General features: G+C 37.6%; 1 pseudogene; it reads right to left on the bottom strand.

Annotated features, from left to right (window-relative positions):
• LOC117417218 (dihydropyrimidine dehydrogenase [NADP(+)]-like) overlaps positions 1-19079 on the bottom strand; it is a 174871-nt pseudogene that overhangs the window by 51091 nt on the left and 104701 nt on the right.

The following is a 19079-nucleotide window of genomic DNA, read 5'->3' as shown; positions in this document are numbered from 1 at the left end:
TATCAAATTATATTTTTATGTCCTAATAAGGCAACATCATAAGAAACTGCTGTATTCTCAAGTACAGTGCTATAACTCATGGTTAATTAATATGACCCCAAGTAAGCTTTCCGAATGGCTTTCTGGGAATCAAAGTCACAGATGTATTTATTTATTTATTTATTTATTTAGAAGTTCACTTCTTTTTTTCCTCAGTAGGCAGTCTTGCAGCTTATACTATGTATTTAAGTGGCTTTTTTCTTCATACTATACCACTACAGTTGTTTACCCCACTGCACTCTATCTTAAAATATTGATTTTATTAAATAGTAGGAAACTAACCAATCATAGAGCATTGCATCCCCAACATTTCAGCAAGTTTTTTTTAAAATGTGAGCTTGACTACAGTGTGTTGTCTGTAATAGTATAGATTATAATCATTAAACATACTGTACATATAGATTGAAATGTACTTGAAATGTATTTGCTTACGATTGTAAGTCGCCCTGGATAAGGGCGTCTGCTAAGAAATAAATAATAATAATAATAATAATAATAATAATAATAATAATAATTGGCACCTCCAATTGCTACTGCAAATTGTATCTCAAGAATATAGACACACATGCATTTTATTACTTTTATTACTATTACTTTTTGGATTTGTGTAAATTCTACATATTTCATGTATGCATTCCGAATTCAAGGAGGATTTATAGCCGATTAACAAAAGTGTTAAACTGTGTTCAAGTTGCTCCTACCCTTTAAACAATATTACATAACTGCAAATCATAGCTTACCCATTTACAACTTTGGCATTGACCAGGGTGGCATTGGTTGTGTTTGGTTTCTTTGACAAATGTACAGTTTTCAAACTAAATCGTAAAAATAATCAAATGAAAGATCAGTCTGACAAAATGATTTACTTAATAAGATTCTCTAGTATTGCAAGGGTTCTAAATGTATGGAATAAACTAAATTATAGTCTAAAAATGAGTGCTTTAGTGTTAATGCATACTGTATTCACTCACTGCACACATCTTTGTGTTTTGCAATTCCCCCCTTTCCCATTTACCGGTTGTAAATGTACTTGCAATATCTATTTTACAGCTTTTCAAATGTTAAATATGTAATAATGCAGAACTGAAACTCTGTGTAGTTTATTTCTGCCTGTGAGGTATAAAACACATCAGTGCTATAGTGCTGTATTTCTGAAGAGACGTGAGAGAGATTTAAGTTAAGGTCTTACCTGCCCGCAGGCCAAGCCCATGCCTCTCTCTCCCATGCCATGTGGACATGATAAGTTTAACTCCAGGGCATCCGCTCCAGAAGCCTGTTAAATATGGAACATGCTAAACTGTAAAATTCTCTGAGTTAAAAATGCAGCAGGATTTATCTTTCAAATTCTGGCTTTTTTTCTTTCTTTACTAGCTTTGCATAATTCAAGATAGCATGTTCTACAAATGTAACAAGCTACATAAAGAGAGTTTTACTTACATGTCTTTGTTAAATAAATACACTTACTGTAAGGAGGAAAAATGGCCATTAAAGTAGAGCTGCCATTTTAAAACACCATTCTGGCACACTATTCCTAATGTCAGTAACGTTAGGTTACTTACCATAACCCTGGTTCCCTGAAAGAGAAGACGACCAACAACATACTTATGGGATATGCCTGCCTATTGGTAGATATTACTGAGCTCTTTATACCTGAGCTGCCGATAGGCCCCTTCTTGGGGTGATGTCCTAGGTCCCACCTACCGAGGGATTAAAACAGTCAACTCATGGAAGCCATTCCTCTTTTTGCATCGAACCCGTGAGGGCGACCGATGTGACCTCGCAAGATGACCAAGTATGTTGTTGGTCATCTTCTCTTTCAGGGAACCAGGGTTACGGTAAGTTCCCTTTCAATTCGAAGACGACCAACAAAATACTTATGGGAAAGTATACCAGAGCAGTTGCATAGGAGACAGAACGGCAGCATACGAGGAACATGTCAGAACCGCATAAACCAAGGTTAGCAGTTCGAGCATGCAACCTCAAGGACCCTCGTGCCTAATGAAGGCAAGGAAGGATCTATCACATTAAGCCGATATAACCTTGAGAAAGTATGCGCCGTAGCCCAGCTAGCCGCGGTACAGATATTAGACAGCGAGGCCCCTCTGAAGAGGGCCCAAGATGTGGCCAACCCTCTGGTAGAATGCACGGCTACCCTCCCAGGTGGAGGCAAGCCGGCATTATCATACGCAGTCGAGACTGTGTCCACAATCCAGTGCGACAGTCGCTGCTTAGAGATGGGCTGTCCTAGGGTCCGTATACTGTGACAGACAAAGAGCTGGTCAGAATGACGCAGAGCTCTTGTCCTATCCATGTAACACCTCAACACCCGAACCGGGCAGAGGAAGTTCAATCTCCTATCCTCCTCTGAAGAAATCAGAGGTGGATAGAAAGACTCCAGTTCCACAGACTGATTCATGTGGAAGGCTGTGATCACCTTAGGGAGGAAAGCAGGGTTTGTACATAGTGACACCCTGCTGCCATCTTCCCAAATACGCATGCAGGAGCTGTGTACCGACAGTGCCTGTAGCTCACTGACCCGCTTTGCGGAGGTGATAGCCAAGAGGAAGGCTGTCTTCATGGACAGATACTTCAACTCTATCCCAAAGTTTGATGCTTCAGAGTGTTTATCTAATAATAACTGTTGGGTTTTAGTATCTTAAAGAGCGTAGGCTGAAAAGACAACACACACACACACACACTTTTAAATAATACTGCACAGGCAGTCAATCACATACTATGTACAGTAAACAGTAAAGACAACCTGCAATGCAAGCAAGACAGACTGTGAAAAAAGGCACAGAAAGCACAAGAAGAGCTAGAATGGAGCCGCTGATTCCATGAAAGCGGCAAGCCAGCTTTCAGCACGAATGCAGGGGAACTGCAGTCGACTCGGAAAAGCTCTTTCAAAATACACTCAGTTGCTAAACACAGATGTCTTACCTTACCATCTTGAGAGGCAAAAAGAAGAATGGCTTCTGTGGGCTGACTGTTTTGATTCCTCGGTAGGCGGGACAGAGGATGTCACCCCAGGAAGGGGCCTATCGGCAGCTCTAATATGAAGCGCTCAGTAATACCTACCAATAGGCAGGCATATCCCATAAGTAGGTTGTCTTCGAATTGAAAGGGAACTGTGTGTTAATGTTTCCAGAAAAACTGGACATATGATTCAGGAATCATAATTTTACAAATATGAATAGATTTAAATAACAGATTTAGTCACTGACAATGTGATACCAGTTCTAAACTGCTGAAGTGCCTTCACTTTTGTTGTAACACAATGTTCTGCCCTGGCGGTTACAAACATTTGTAGAATGCAAATACTGCAGCATATCATGTAGCATGTTATGCTTTGAATATACTTCTAATACAGCACTAGGACAAAATTTTGCATTAACTTTTCACTGCTGTTTATAATGTATATATTGCTGTGTCTGCTGCTCTATAAAAAGGTTACTCATTTTAATCTATTAAGACATTCACTGAATTACAGTAGTGTGTGTTTTTTTTTTTTTCCTTTAACAATCTACAGTTGTGATAATCCATGGACAAAGTCCCCAAAAATAAAATGGTAAAGTCTTGAGTTTACTTACTTAATGAGAAGCCAAGAACTTACTCCACAATACTGGGGTGGGGGCAAGAACAGCACACCATAATGTAATAAAGTGCATAGTGTACATATACTGTACACAAAGGTAAAACATGCATAATTCATGCTACATGTTCTATAGAAAAATGTATTGATCTTACACTGAAGTAGAATCTATCAAATATAATTTCAATTGAACAAACTGGATATTTAAAAAGATGCTGTATAAATAAATGACAGAGTGAAGAGTTCAAAGTTTATTGAGCAGGAAATGCGTCTGACAGGCAATTACATTTGCAAAAGCGTTTTCAAATGCATCAGAAGAGGGATTTAAACAATTATGAAAGCTCTACAAACCTGCCAGAGTGACTCCAGCGACAGATTTATGATTTTCCTCAAACTGACAACCATTAAAGAGGAAAAGAATAATAAGCATTTTAGCCTTACAAAGAGCAGAGGAGCAAGTGGCATGATAAAGTCATTTATCACAGTCAGCTTTTGGAATGGTAGAGCTCATGTCAAGCATGGATTCTGCACAAGATTTCATGTTCAATTAGGCGTATACAGGTATAAAACGGACACAATGCTAAAAGATCACAAAGCCATTTACCAATAATGTTTAATTTCACCCATCTTTACTAAGCCCTTTACGTTAACAACATTTCCTTGGATGCTACAAAAGGCCCAGAGACACAAAATTAAGTGCTATCATTATGGATCACAATAAGAAGCTTTGGTATACTTTACAAGGCAAAACCCATGTGATCGTTATTATTGTCAGCTTAGGTTTGAATAAAGGATGGGGAAACAAATCCTAGTCTGTGAAGCAGTGTTCTGTAGCAGTCAGTGATTTAGTTAGAGCTTCAGCATGTAAAAAGAAGAGATGTTTCTTATCTTTTCCCCTGGAGCTATGAGTACAATCTGGGAGTGAGAGGGGCTCCCAGCTTCTGTAACAAACCAACCAAATAAGTTTTTAATCCCATTAATAGACAAATGCATTTCTAACATGATGTCAATACATATACATATGTACATACATTTTAATAAATGATAAATGTTCTGGAGTTTGAATTTGAAATGCACGTTTATGCATTTGACTTTAGTTTATGCATGTGAAATAGAATAGGTACCAGAACCCTGCATAATATTCATAACAATGTATTATACGTAAGGTTTTTGGGCTTTTATTCCCCGACTCCTTTTCTGGTACCATTCTTAACAATCTTTAGGCTTTTTTTTTCATCCAACAGGTGAGCTGCCTGGTATTATTTAAACTAGGGTTCTGGAGTTATGATATGTTACAGCTTTCCAACAACTGCTCAGAAAAACAGCACAGGAGTCACTGTGTGCGCTGTATGGTATTTATGTAAAACCTAAAAATCTGCAACTGCAACAACAATAAGCATATTCATTTTAAACATGGGAATGATGCAGGAAGAATATGAAGTATTTTCCAAATCTTGGGATGGTCTTGGCCAACACAGAAGGTTATCAGTGCATGTATGAGGCATCCATTCCGATGAAACACGGATGTTTAAATTCATTCATCCATTCCAATGCTTTGCTCCTGATTTAATTGTCGACTACTGTAGCAAAGCCAAATACAAACTTCACAGCCTTTATCATGTTCATGTTTAAAAACATTTCTGTTTCAAAGATCTCTGCTACTTTGCTGGAAGGAAACTTTGCCATCCCTCCGTAGATTGGATGTGAGTCAGACAAATGATTAATAGAAATGATTAAAATAGAAAACAGGACCCAGAATAAACCCCCAGGGGGACCCCAAAAGGACAAGCTTTAATTTTGAGCAGATATAACTCAACTTTTTAACTGGCCTCTTCCCAGTAAGTAGGAACAAACCAGGAAATCACAAAATCCAGTTCAAAAGCTTTGTTTCAACAGTAAAGAGCTCAGGCTCAGCAGGTCATTAAATATATGTCAATGTCCTTAATGTTTCATTTTAACCCATTTTATTTAATATCTCACTGTTGCAGTTTCTGATGCCATTGTAGTTTAAAGTTTAATTGAGGGGTGTAGGTGGGGGAGCTACATTTTATATTCTAATTATATTCTAATTGTTAAGCAATTTAACATTATTATATGTTACAGCATATAAATCCATTGTGATGTCATCCTCTGAAAATAACAACAGATTTATATGCTATAACAAACAGTAGGCTATTCATTTCCCTTTTGATTGATAGCAATTCGGTTTTATAACCTGTGTGGTAAATGGACCAGACAGAAGTTTAATATTGCTATGAAGAAAAGATAAAAAAAAAAAGAACTGGAGTTATAAAGCCTGAGGAACATAGACAATTGCAGGACATTGTAAATGACAAATGTCAGGCAGTAGACTAAAAAATAACACCAGAACAGCTAAATGTAGGTAACATTGTTTCTACAAAACGGTCTTTCAGCGTTCAGTCAAATTCCTGCTAAGCCACTGATCAAAACCACTGAGCACTAATACATTTGATTTATGATTGTCCTGTTTCATACTGAATCTGAGTAAAATACACATCTGGTGCATGCTGGTTTTAGCTTGAAGACTTTTCAATTTCTTTGGGGCTCTACTATCAGACAAGCAATCAGAACAGGATTGGAATTACAGCTTTCAAGGCACACAGACGTGGTGAAGGAACACAGTAGTTGGCTAGTCTAGAAATCCTTGCTGTTGCCAGTATACCCCTTTCGTTATCTAGACAGCTATTTAAACATGTAACTTTTCATTTTACACAGTTCAGAAGTCTTTATATGAAACATTCATTACGTACTGTAATCAATATCTCTTGCTACTGTCAATGTTACTGTGGCCTAAGATGCACATTATACATGCTGTATACATTTTTCTGTCAAATAGTAATTATAAAAGTCTAATAAAATTATATTTTACAATATGTTTTTATATTTAAAATAAAATGTTGAAAAATTGTATAGAATTGTTACAATCCAATCCTAATTGAATTTGACATCGTTATAAAAGTGGGTTGCAATAGAACATTTGACAGTGCCATTTACACTGTATTTGGTAATATAGCGCACCCAGACACTCATCCTAGTAAAATAGCCCAGGGTGAGCCATGCAAGCGTGGCTTGGGGCTGCAAGCACTTTATTAGCATATGAACTGTAAATCAATATCACATTTTGCAAGAAAGGCAGTCAATATAATTTTGCAATGACAAGTTTCATTTAGTTTTAACACCTGTCATCTAAACATGAAAATATTATTAATAAGCAATGATTAAAAAATATGTTTTTCAAAAATTCGTAAATGATAACTCCAGTGTTAATCAAGAAATCGGTATGTAGCATTGATTTTGATATTTTCAGGAGTCGTTATGCTTATTTCGTTATTACATAATCACTCTAATGAGATTTCCGAAATTATGTTGACGAGCAGTGCTTCTTGCAACTATTTCTTTTGTTTGCGTGTGAATTTAAAAGCAAATGTGAGTTAATTGTCATAATATATCAGGAGTTAATTTGCACTTGGAAAAACAGGGTTTTAATTAATGAAAGAGTATATAACTGACCTTGAAACAGACATTTAACAGACCGCGCCTGTGACACCGACGATTCAGAGAGAGTGTACAGGACCAGGGTTAATTTCTTACAGACTACCTCAATAGTTCAATATTTGTAACTATGAAAATATTTTAGCCTTTTCTATACTTGTGGTTATGAATGAGATTTATTCACTTATTTTAACCATTTGTAACCTTATGAAATGTTTGTTTTATTGCTAAAATTACCACTGTTTGATGTTACTACCAAGAAAGTATCAATGCAACTGTAGCCTATTTGAATTCTTCATACATACATTATATGACAGCTGACATCTACTGTAGATTTTATTTGAATTATACAACTGAAATCTTGGTATAGAAAACAGCATATTAGATATTACAATAAAGTTTCCTTAGGTGATTGCGGATTTGCAATGCATCCATGGCTTTTAACACTGTCTTATCCGCACAAAAACGAAGAACAGGCGTCAAGGACACACAGCAATGCACTAGAAATGTGATAGAGATCATTGACATGGATTTTGCCTAAATGTATTTGTAATGTTGTCAGACTCCCTCCACACTTTATGTACAATGTCCACTTTCACCGTCACACGTTTGTATGCCTATAACATGTTCTTATAATACTGTAAGTGTTCAGTGACTACTTCTAATCATGTTGAGTTTATTTTTCGCGGAGGCGAGCAGAGTACCAGAGAAAATGCATGATTAGAGGAATTCACCGAACAATTAATTACAAACAAATTGTGTATTGGGTTAGGGAGTTCTATTGTAATTTTAAAAGCTTAATATGAAGTGTTCATACATGATATACATGTATAATAAATAACTAACAACTACAAACACCGATGGCACTTGAAACGGATGTATTTATAGCCTACAATCGTACATACTAAAATACATACAAAAGTAGATGTCCACAGAAGAAAATAAATTCCAACCAATATACATAGATGGCTTACAGTATTTTTTTTTAACCAAAAAAAAGATTGCAAAATGCACATTAAAAGAGTTGTATATAATAAGTTGTTGCAAAAATTTTCCCCGAATGAGGGTAAATGACTAATAAAGGTTTCCATTTTTTGTTTTTTGGTTTTTTTTGTAATTTATGCCGTCCGATTTTTACCCACACGCCAGATAATCATAAATCAGCATTTTATATGTGAAAAATGACAAAATGCACAATTTTAAATTAAGTTTACAAATTATACACAAAATAGATATTTCCATTATTTTTTATTTCCATTTGGCCATTGCTCGCTGGTGCGAGAGCCGTCTTCCGCTAGTAGTTTCCATAACAGTGAATTCATTTCTTTATTTCGTTAACATGCATTTTGATTAACGAGTTCCCCTTATCAAATCGTTGAAACAGGAAGTGGTGTATGTGGCCTGCGACATTAAGCTTTTTAATGAAAAATGGGTTCATTAACGACCTCATTGACTCAATTTCAAAGCATTAACGGATTGATGTAATTAACACATTTTGTTTGAAAATCACTTGCTACTAAAGCTCTCGTTACTATACCACGAGTTTGATACAATAACACTGGTCTTACGGAATTAAACAGAAGAGTCGATTTTGGGATTAAAATCGCTTACAATTTTCCTCTTGTTTCAACATGTTCAAAAATGGATCTGAAAGCTATTATCTTGTGTTTAAAAAGGGCAGCCTCATCCTTCCTCGCTCACAGTCATAAAATCAATATTTATAACTTACAGGATCAAGACAAATCCATTGGTGTGCAAGCATTATTAAAACAATAAAAACTTCAAAGCATGGTATTAGTTAAGAGCCCTTGTGACAAGGCTAGATTAGATAACAGTCTTTATTTTTCTTCACCAGACACAATTATCTTGCCATAAAAATGGAAATATAGAATCAGCTCCTTATTCTTGCTTTTGGTTTTCAAGAATACAGGAATACACACACACAACCAGTCCTGTGTTACTGAATGTGTTTTGGTGAAACAGTTTCTTTGCATACTGAGGCAAGTTTAAATCCCCCACAGTAATATTAAGTGCAACTCCTAAAAAACATCTGACTTGTATTGAATAAAATCAATCAAATCAATACTTCAATCAGACTGTAAACAGCTTAGTTATATACTTTAGAAACACTCTGTAGTGAAATAGGTTAACGCAGGCAGGCGCATCACACAGGGTGACGCAATCCACACACAGGCGGAGGGCGGGCGCGAACTCAGGACCACAGCATAGCGCCGATACCGCTGTACAAAAGCGCTGGCTCCTTTGAAGAAGCGTATATCGAGCTTATGTCTTTTTAGATTGTGAGTACGCCACCTAGCAGCCCTGCTGCTGCCTTTCCCCCATGCACGCTACAATACATTATAAACTACAGCAGCAATGTGAAAGTATTGTGGCAAACCATGGTTCCCGCAGGCAGGGGTTTCTCACAGGTCGGAGGTGAGACGCAAACCCGCTCTACAAAAGGAGCTGGTATCGGGCTTATATCTTCATATCTGATTGCGTCACCTACCAGCCCTGACCCCTACCCCCGTGCACTCTACAGTATCAATACTATCTATTGATGAACTTATAAACAAAGGACTCTATGTACTAATATTACTTACATGCTTATAAATACTGCGAATTCGTAGCCTCTGTCGAACAGCATAAATTACTGCTTATTATACAGGAGAGATCTGAATTTGCATCTCATTATAAACAGATTATAAACAACACATTAAGAAACAAAACATGGAAAGAAATAACTAACAAACTAAATTCACTGTGACACTGTAATTGACAGACACTTGACATAAAAAAAATGACATGACCTTAGGAGCATTACAAAAAAGAAAGTAACAGAAAATAAAAAAAACAAACAGGACTGTGGCAAAGTGCCCCCCCTGTGTATGTTATATGTTACGTGTTGTGTGTAAATGTTGGTATATAAGCATTGGTACACGGGATATAAGCGGGTCTGTGTTTCACGTGTGTGTAAATTGTGTATTTGTATTTAGGCACGGGGATGGCCGTTTGTTTGTTCACTGTTTAGTCTGTTTTGTTTGTCTCTTTATTTTGGCGTATAGTGCCGTGTCCCGTGTTTTTGTGTTCAAACCTTTTATTTTCTGTTCTGTTAATTATTAAATGCTGAGCGCGATCACGTCTATGCCAAGTGGACCGCCTAAGCGGTGGTGCACCGTTCGTACCAAGCACCGTGCGCACCAAGTACCGAGAGCACTATGTGCACCGTGTACCGTGCGGCGCTGTATCTGCGCACTGATGCTGTAGCGCTGGACTATGTGCAATGCGCACCAAGATACCGAAGTACCAAGGGCTATAAGTGCGCTGCGGTACCGAAACACTGGGGGGAAGCTATGTAATTGTGCCTACCCTAACCGCGTGGTCACACACCTGGTCAGCCCGTAGCATGCACCACGGGGACACAAGGGCCGAAGCAGCAGTGGGTGAGTTGAAGCAGACAGCAAATAAACCACGGGTAGGTCTACAAAGTAACAAAAAACTATGAGAAGTCAAGATACGAAAGAAAAATCAATAATACATAGACAGAGCCCAAAGTCTGTTAGGATTAAACCTGGTGGGGAAGCATAACTGCATGTGCAACATTTATGAGTATTCTTTGTTTTGAACAAAATTTGGATTTACATGACTGGGAAAAGCCAGATACGAAAATATATGACTCTAGCAGGAATGCTGTCAGTGTGACTCGGCTGTTGTGATACAATTTGACTATATTTCACAGCGGTGTTCCTATGTAAATGCCAGTTCTTTATTTGCTGCTGCTGAACAGAAATGAAAATATGCTGCTTATTAGCGACCACCCCAGAACATCAAATCCCATTCAGTGAGAGAGTTAACAATTGTAAATCCTGTCATGTCTCTGAGATGCACAGGAATTATCTTGTTATCAATTTAATAATGGAACATTAACGTAAGTGATGCTGTCCACCAACACCAATAACACCGCGTCTCCTGGGAAATTCATGGCTGTGGAAACTGTCAATCGCAGCAGATATGGACATATTAAAAATTGGGGACAATGCACCTTCTCTCCATAAATCTATTCTTTTGGTGTAACAAGAAGATTCTGCAAGATGATAAATGCAATCAATGCAGCATGGGCTGACAGCCATGACCTATAAGCATCCCAATTTTATATTTTTTGTGGTTGTTTTTATTATTTTATTTTTTTATTTTTTTATGATGAATAATTTTAACAGGCAATCTTTGACCTTGATTTTTTATTTTTTATTTTAGTGTGGCATGCATTCAAATCAGCTTGGCTGGGTTTTCTGCAAAGCTGTGAGGATGCTGCAACTCCAGCAAATGAAGTGTGCTGAATAACAACAGGGCATTGTGACCCTAAAGTCCACCTTGTGTTGACAAAAGTAATAATGGAAATAATCGTTCCTGGCAACAAAACATTCTGCACGATGTGCTAAGGACAACAAGTCTTGTAACCAAGCTGGAACTACAAACAAAAAGCACTGTGCGCTTTTGTGCTCACACCAAATACATACATCTAAAATGAATTCAAACAGTAGTCTGACATCTCTGCATGAAGATTATGTAACAGAAGCATATTCTTATTTTAAACACTTGTAATGTTATTTCAATTACACATATCATGGGATGGTGTGATGTGCATTATGTACAATGAACAGTGTTTGTGTTCTTCATGTATTTGCTGCCATCTTGGCCAGGTCTCTCTTGAAAATATCTGTTTATATCAAAGTAGCTTCCATATTGTAACTATATTTCAGTATTTACATGGGAAGCAAGTATAACAGCAATGTCACAAGGTGTGCTCTGTCGCTGGTTCCTCAGCGTGATGCTGCGTAAGCAGCTGGACATGAAACGGAAGACACATTACAAAGCAACCGATTGAGCAGGGAGGCTTGGTCAGGAGCTTGGTGGATCGAAAGTCCCTGATTGGCTTAAGGGTGGACCCTGAAGGGCGCCCGACCTTGGGCAAATGTGAAATCTACTTCAAACGTTTGGTGCATTTTTTTAACATAGCGAAAACCAGCAACATTTCTTACGCCTCCAGTGACTCTCCATAGAATTTTTTTTTGCCGAACTCTCTGTATATACCACAATGCTTTGCGCGCAGTGAGACGGAAATTTCCATTGAAAATCAGCAGAGTTGAGTATCTTGTTCAATAGAATATCTTTTGAAACGCACTTCTAATAAACTGTAATATTATTGGCTGAAGCAGTTTTGAGTGAGGCTGGATTTTCATTGGTTAAAATATTAGTTTGTGCTCCCATTGGCTAGAAAGGTTGCAGAGTTTTCGGCACAGTGTGAGGTTGACAGTTGGAAGTTTGTCTGTTTGCTGGGAAGTTTGCAGGGAAGTTCATCTGGTTGATTGGAAATTTGCAGGTCCGTACAGCCTTTCGTATTAATGAATTGACAAATTCATTAGTGAATTATTAGATTAATTAACAAATATGTTTAAGAATTACTGTATGAATTGACAAATTTATGGATGAATTGCTGGACAAATTGACCAATTCATGAATTGACAAACAAATTGACAAATTAATGGCTGGATAGTTTTGGCACAAATGGCGCTCCATACGTAACACTCCCCCTGTTACAAGCAACAAGGTGTATGAGTAACAAACATGTACTCGCATCCACCAAATGATAGACAACATGTACCAATTCCAATGAACAATTTAATTAATCCCAGAAAAGTGCTTTCCTAAATGTAGCTTTCAATACAATAATGTCACAATACTTCATCTTCTAACTACTACATAGCCTCATTTTGTATTCATAGTTTGTATCCCTGGCATATGAAATTTCATTGGATTACTTCAGTTTTAGATAGATTACAGGGCTCATGTCTTTACTTGATAGAAGCTAAGTAGACAAATAATAAGTAATGCAAGACCTACAGTTATAAGGGTGATTAACTTACACAAAAACAATTGCACAGCCACAAAGACCAATTTCTCAAAGCACATGGGGAAATAAGTGTTTACCCTTAGACTTTACACTGTAATCATAAAGGATGAACAAACATATGCAGGTTTCAAGGTTCAATACAAACAGATGACAAGTCTGAATCCCCCCCAGTGAATCATATAGAGGATGCAAAAAATTTAAAAAAAACATATGAAACAATATAACTATCACTAATTCCAGACATTAAAATCGTATATATGGCTATGCATTAAGTTATATACAAAATACTACTACACTACCGACAGATATAGAGGTATTGGAAGGAAAAAAAAATATTACAATGTAAATTTGCAAAATAGGTAAACTTGCTTAGGCTCTAGAAACACACTGTGAAAATAGACTGCTGGGTAAATCAGCCATTGTAATATTAAACAGTACCACTACCACTAGACTATCTAGTAAATAATTCAAATCTAGTATACAGTATTCAGTTTACAATTGGATTTTGCATATTTTGTGTTAATATTTTAATGACATGTAATATATATATATATATATATATATATATATATATATATATATATATATATATATATACAGTGCCTTGCGAAAGTATTCGGCCCCCTTGAACTTTGCGACCTTTTGCCACATTTCAGGCTTCAAACATAAAGATATGAAACTGTAATTTTTTGTGAAGAATCAACAACAAGTGGGACACAATCATGAAGTGGAACGAAATTTATTGGATATTTCAAACTTTTTTAACAAATAAAAAACTGAAAAATTGGGCGTGCAAAATTATTCAGCCCCTTTACTTTCAGTGCAGCAAACTCTCTCCAGAAGTTCAGTGAGGATCTCTGAATGATCCAATGTTGACCTAAATGACTAATGATGATAAATAGAATCCACCTGTGTGTAATCAAGTCTCCGTATAAATGCACCTGCACTGTGATAGTCTCAGAGGTCCGTTTAAAGCGCAGAGAGCATCATGAAGAACAAGGAACACACCAGGCAGGTCCGAGATACTGTTGTGGAGAAGTTTAAAGGCGGATTTGGATACAAAAAGATTTCCCAAGCTTTAAACATCCCAAGGAGCACTGTGCAAGCGATAATATTGAAATGGAAGGAGTATCAGACCACTGCAAATCTACCAAGACCTGGCCGTCCCTCTAAACTTTCAGCTCATACAAGGAGAAGACTGATCAGAGATGCAGCCAAGAGGCCCATGATCACTCTGGATGAACTGCAGAGATCTACAGCTGAGGTGGGAGACTCTGTCCATAGGACAACAATCAGTCGTATACTGCACAAATCTGGCCTTTATGGAAGAGTGGCAAGAAGAAAGCCATTTCTTAAAGATATCCATAAAAAGTGTTGTTTACAGTTTGCCACAAGCCACCTGGGAGACACACCAAACATGTGGAAGAAGGTGCTCTGGTCAGATGAAACCAAAATCGAACTTTTTGGCAACAATGCAAAACGTTATGTTTGGCGTAAAAGCAACACATCTCATCACCCTGAACACACCATCCCCACTGTCAAACATGGTGGTGGCAGCATCATGGTTTGGGCCTGCTTTTCTTCAGCAGGGACAGGGAAGATGGTTAAAATTGATGGGAAGATGGATGGAGCCAAATACAGGACCATTCTGGAAGAAAACCTGATGGAGTCTGCAAAAGACCTGAGACTGGGACGGAGATTTGTCTTCCAACAAGACAATGATCCAAAACATAAAGCAAAATCTACAATGGAATGGTTCACAAATAAACATATCCAGGTGTTAGAATGGCCAAGTCAAAGTCCAGACCTGTATCCAATCGAGAATCTGTGGAAAGAACTGAAAACTGCTGTTCACAAATGCTCTCCATCCAACCTCACTGAGCTCGAGCTGTTTTGCAAGGAGGAATGGGCAAAAATTTCAGTCTCTCGATGTGCAAAACTGATAGAGACATACCCCAAGCGACTTACAGCTGTAATCGCAGCAAAAGGTGGCGCTACAAAGTATTAACTTAAGGGGGCTGAATAATTTTGCACGCCCAATTTTTCAGTTTTTTATTTGTTAAAAAAGTTTGAAATATCCAATAAATTTTGTTCCACTTCATGATTGTGTCCCACTTGTTGTTGATTCTTCACAAAAAATTACAGTTTCATATCTTTATGTTTGAAGCCTGAAATGTGGCAAAAGGTCGCAAAGTTCAAGGGGGCCGAATACTTTCGCAAGGCACTGTATATATAGGTTTCACGAGGGTACTGATGGGTATACTGTATATGTTTTGCTGCATGACAGACTGGTTTAGAAATAAGAATGTTCTCATTTAGATTTTTTTTTGTAGAACCAGTACTATGACAAGATATCGTCTGACACAGACATTTGAAACAAAGTGCAAAAGGGAATGACAGAGTTGTCCTTTTTGTATATGTTCAATCTGTCTAACACTGTGTCCGATGTATTTGTATCCTGTCTGACGTTATGGATACTAGAAGAATTTTCACATTCTAGTATTTGAATAAACAGGAATTTAAAGAATCGAAGTGGTCATTTCAGCACTGACAGCCAGGCCTGTGTGTTTTAATTTAATTTAGACCTAATGAGCAAGGCTCTTTTGCTGGCAGTGGGCAGTTCCCTACCGAGTATTAATATATGCTTCTGTGCATACTTGATGTCACTTTGATCAAAACATTATTTAAAGGAGCATTAAGTCCTTTGTGAAATACTAATAATTCTATATGTTTGCAGAAGGAAGTGATTGCTTCTCTTGACACCTGGAAACACCCAAATTCAGATCTTGTGACCATTTTGTTTTAAAGGAAGTGATTAGGAGACTAGTAAAGTATGGATGATCACGGTTAGGAGTCGTTGGTCTTGCTATGATTTCAAAGGACAGTATAAAATTGATTCTAAACTTTACAAGCAAACTATTTCAAAAATGTTATCACTGTTGTAACCAGTTGCAGCTCATCATAAGAGGCTACGGAGGCTAAGTCTACATGTAATTTTGTAAAAGTAAATAAAAGCTTATCTTACGTTATGCTTTCCAAAGTATACTGTATTGCTATTGGCTTATGTAGCCTCAAAATGGGTGGGATTCTGTGCGTCTTCCACCTGCAATCACCCTGTCTGTCAAGTTTTACTGTATTTGTATTGGCTACACAATGCAAGCTTGCGGCTAGCCTCTACCACTCACAGTTAGACTTAATCTTGACATGTCTGTTGCCAGGCAGATTTTGGGTCACGTGTGGCTACTCCCTTAAGTTTTGATTTCCATACAGTACATTGTAGATTTTTTGTTCATTCGTAAGCTATTTTCTTCACTTTTAATTGAAGAAAAAAAAAACAATAAAAAATAACTATAAAGGTCACCCAAAGCCTAAATTGGCCCTTCTTCAACAGGGAGGACGAAAAAAAATTGCCTTTTTAATTTCTCATGGTACGAAAAAACGAAATAGTTGAGTATTCGCAGTTTGGTTTTTCAAACCGGATCTTAGTCTTCCAAATATTTTTTCTACAAATGACATCACTCAGGATTCATCAATCAAGTAAGTCCACAATGTTTTTGTTATAGTCAGTTGCTTGCCTTATGTGCTTATACTATATTACTGTATTACATTTCTTATTAAATTACAAAGTACTTTTTGAAACGTGCAACATTTTATTGGGTGTAATAAAAAGTATATACAGCTCTGGAAAAAATTAAGAGACCACTGCAAAATTATCAGTTTCTCTGGTTTTACTATTTATAGGTATGTGTTTGGGTAAAATGAACATTTTTGTTTTATTCTATAAACTACTGACAACATTTCTCCCAAATTCCAAATAAAAATATTGTCATTTAGAGCATTTATTTGCAGAAATTGACAACTGGTCAATATAACAAAAAAGATGCAGTGTTGTCAGACCTCGAATAATGCAAAGAAAATAAGTTCATATTCATTTTTAAACAACACAATACTAATGTTTTAACTTAGGAAGAGTTCAGAAATCAATATTTGGTGGAATAACCCTGATTTTCAAGCACAGCTTTCATGCGTCTTGGCATGCTCTCCACCAGTCTTTCACATTGATGTTGGGTGACTTTATGCCACTCCTGGCGCAAAAATTCAAGCAGCTCGGCTTTGTTTGATGGCTTGTGACCATCCATCTTCCTCTTGATCACATTCCAGAGGTTTTCAATGGGGTTCAGGTCTGGAGATTGGGCTGGCCATGACAGGGTCTTGATCTGGTGGTCCTCCATCCACACCTTGATTGACCTGGCTGTGTGGCATGGAGCATTGTCCTGCTGGAAAAAACAATCCTCAGAGTTGGGGAACATTGTCAGAGCAGAAGGAAGCAAGTTTTCTTCCAGGACAACCTTGTACTTGGCTTGATTCATGCGTCCTTCACAAAGACAAATCTGCCAGATTCCAGCCTTGCTGAAGCACCCCCAGATGAGTCCAATTTTCAGCTTTGCCCAACACCTGGTCGTCTAATGGTTAGACGGAGACCTGGAGAGGCCTACAAGCCACAGTGTCTCGCACCCACTGTGAAATGTGGTGGAGGATTGGTGATGATCTGGGGGTGCTTCAGCAAGGCTGGAATCGGGCAGCTTTGGCATGAATCAAGCCAAGTACAAGGTTGTCCTGGAAGAAAACTTGCTTCCTTCTGCTCTGACAATGTTCCCCAACTCTGAGGATTGGTTTTTCCAGCAGGACAATGCTCCATGCCACACAGCCAGGTCAATCAAGGTGTGGATGGAGGACCTCCAGATCAAGACCCTGTCATGGCCAGCCCAATCTCCAGACCTGAACCCCATTGAAAACCTCTGGAATGTGATCAAGAGGAAGATGAATGGTCACAAGTCATCAAACAAAGCCGAGCTGCTTGAATTTTTGCGCCAGGAGTGGCATAAAGTCACCCAACATCAATGTGAAAGACTGGTGGAGAGCATGCCAAGACGCATGAAAGCTGTGCTTGAAAATCAGGGTTATTCCACCAAATATTGATTTCTGAACTCTTCCTAAGTTAAAACATTAGTATTGTGTTGTTTAAAAATGAATATGAACTTATTTTCTTTGCATTATTCAAGGTCTGACAACACTGCATCTTTTTTGTTATTTTGACCAGTTGTCATTTTCTGCAAATAAATGCTCTAAATGACAATATTTTTATTTGGAATTTGGGAGAAATGTTGTCAGTAGTTTATAATTTATTAAAGTCAATAATTAAATTTATTAAAGTCAATAAACTATAATTTATTTATAGTTTATTAAAGTCAGGAGCCACTACTGCTTATAACGTACTGACTATGAGATACTAAATTACTTTGTAGCTTTTTAAAATCTGTTGTAAAATATGATTCATTACTATTTGTCCTACGTGGCAACTTTAGACTTTATTCTGGTAATGAAAACATATGTGTGCCTACAGTGAAGCACAAGGTAGGGGTTATTGTACCATGCAGTACTACATCTTTGAAAATATTTGGTGAAAAAAGAAAACAATACTTACATTATTTGGGAAGTCAGCCTTCAGTTCAATCACACTTTGGCACCAGTAGGCCGCAGTCTTCTCACTAATGAGCTCAATATTCAGAAAAGAGCTTTGCGCAGGGCTGAAGATAGGGCCCAAGGTAGTTGTACGTACAATCCTTGGAGAAACATTGGTGACGATATCCTGTTATATAAAGACAGAAGTATACATGTCAGCAGTGGCGACTCATGGCTTGAAAAACTGGTGGGGCACAGCCCACCCACGCACCCCCCCACCCCCCCTCCCCCCCCCCAAAAAACTGTGCTCAAACCCCGATGCCCGATTTTAACCATTTTTATGTAAACATTAAGCTAGCTTTCTAACATTACCAGATCTTTCATCACAAACAGTTTTACACCCGATTGTCACAATCTGTAAACAATACTTTACAGGCAAGGGTCTCTTATCGACAGACAGCTGCACCTGCACTGCAACCTGAGCGTTTGAAATGGAAGAATCGTCACAATCTTGTGCTGTTAATAACATACAGAAGTCAGGTTTGGTTTCTGTTGATGTCT

Source organism: Acipenser ruthenus, chromosome 12 (genome assembly GCF_902713425.1).
Source record: "Acipenser ruthenus chromosome 12, fAciRut3.2 maternal haplotype, whole genome shotgun sequence".
Lineage (NCBI taxonomy): Eukaryota > Metazoa > Chordata > Actinopteri > Acipenseriformes > Acipenseridae > Acipenser > Acipenser ruthenus.
This window is presented reverse-complemented; position numbering and strand designations above follow the sequence as displayed.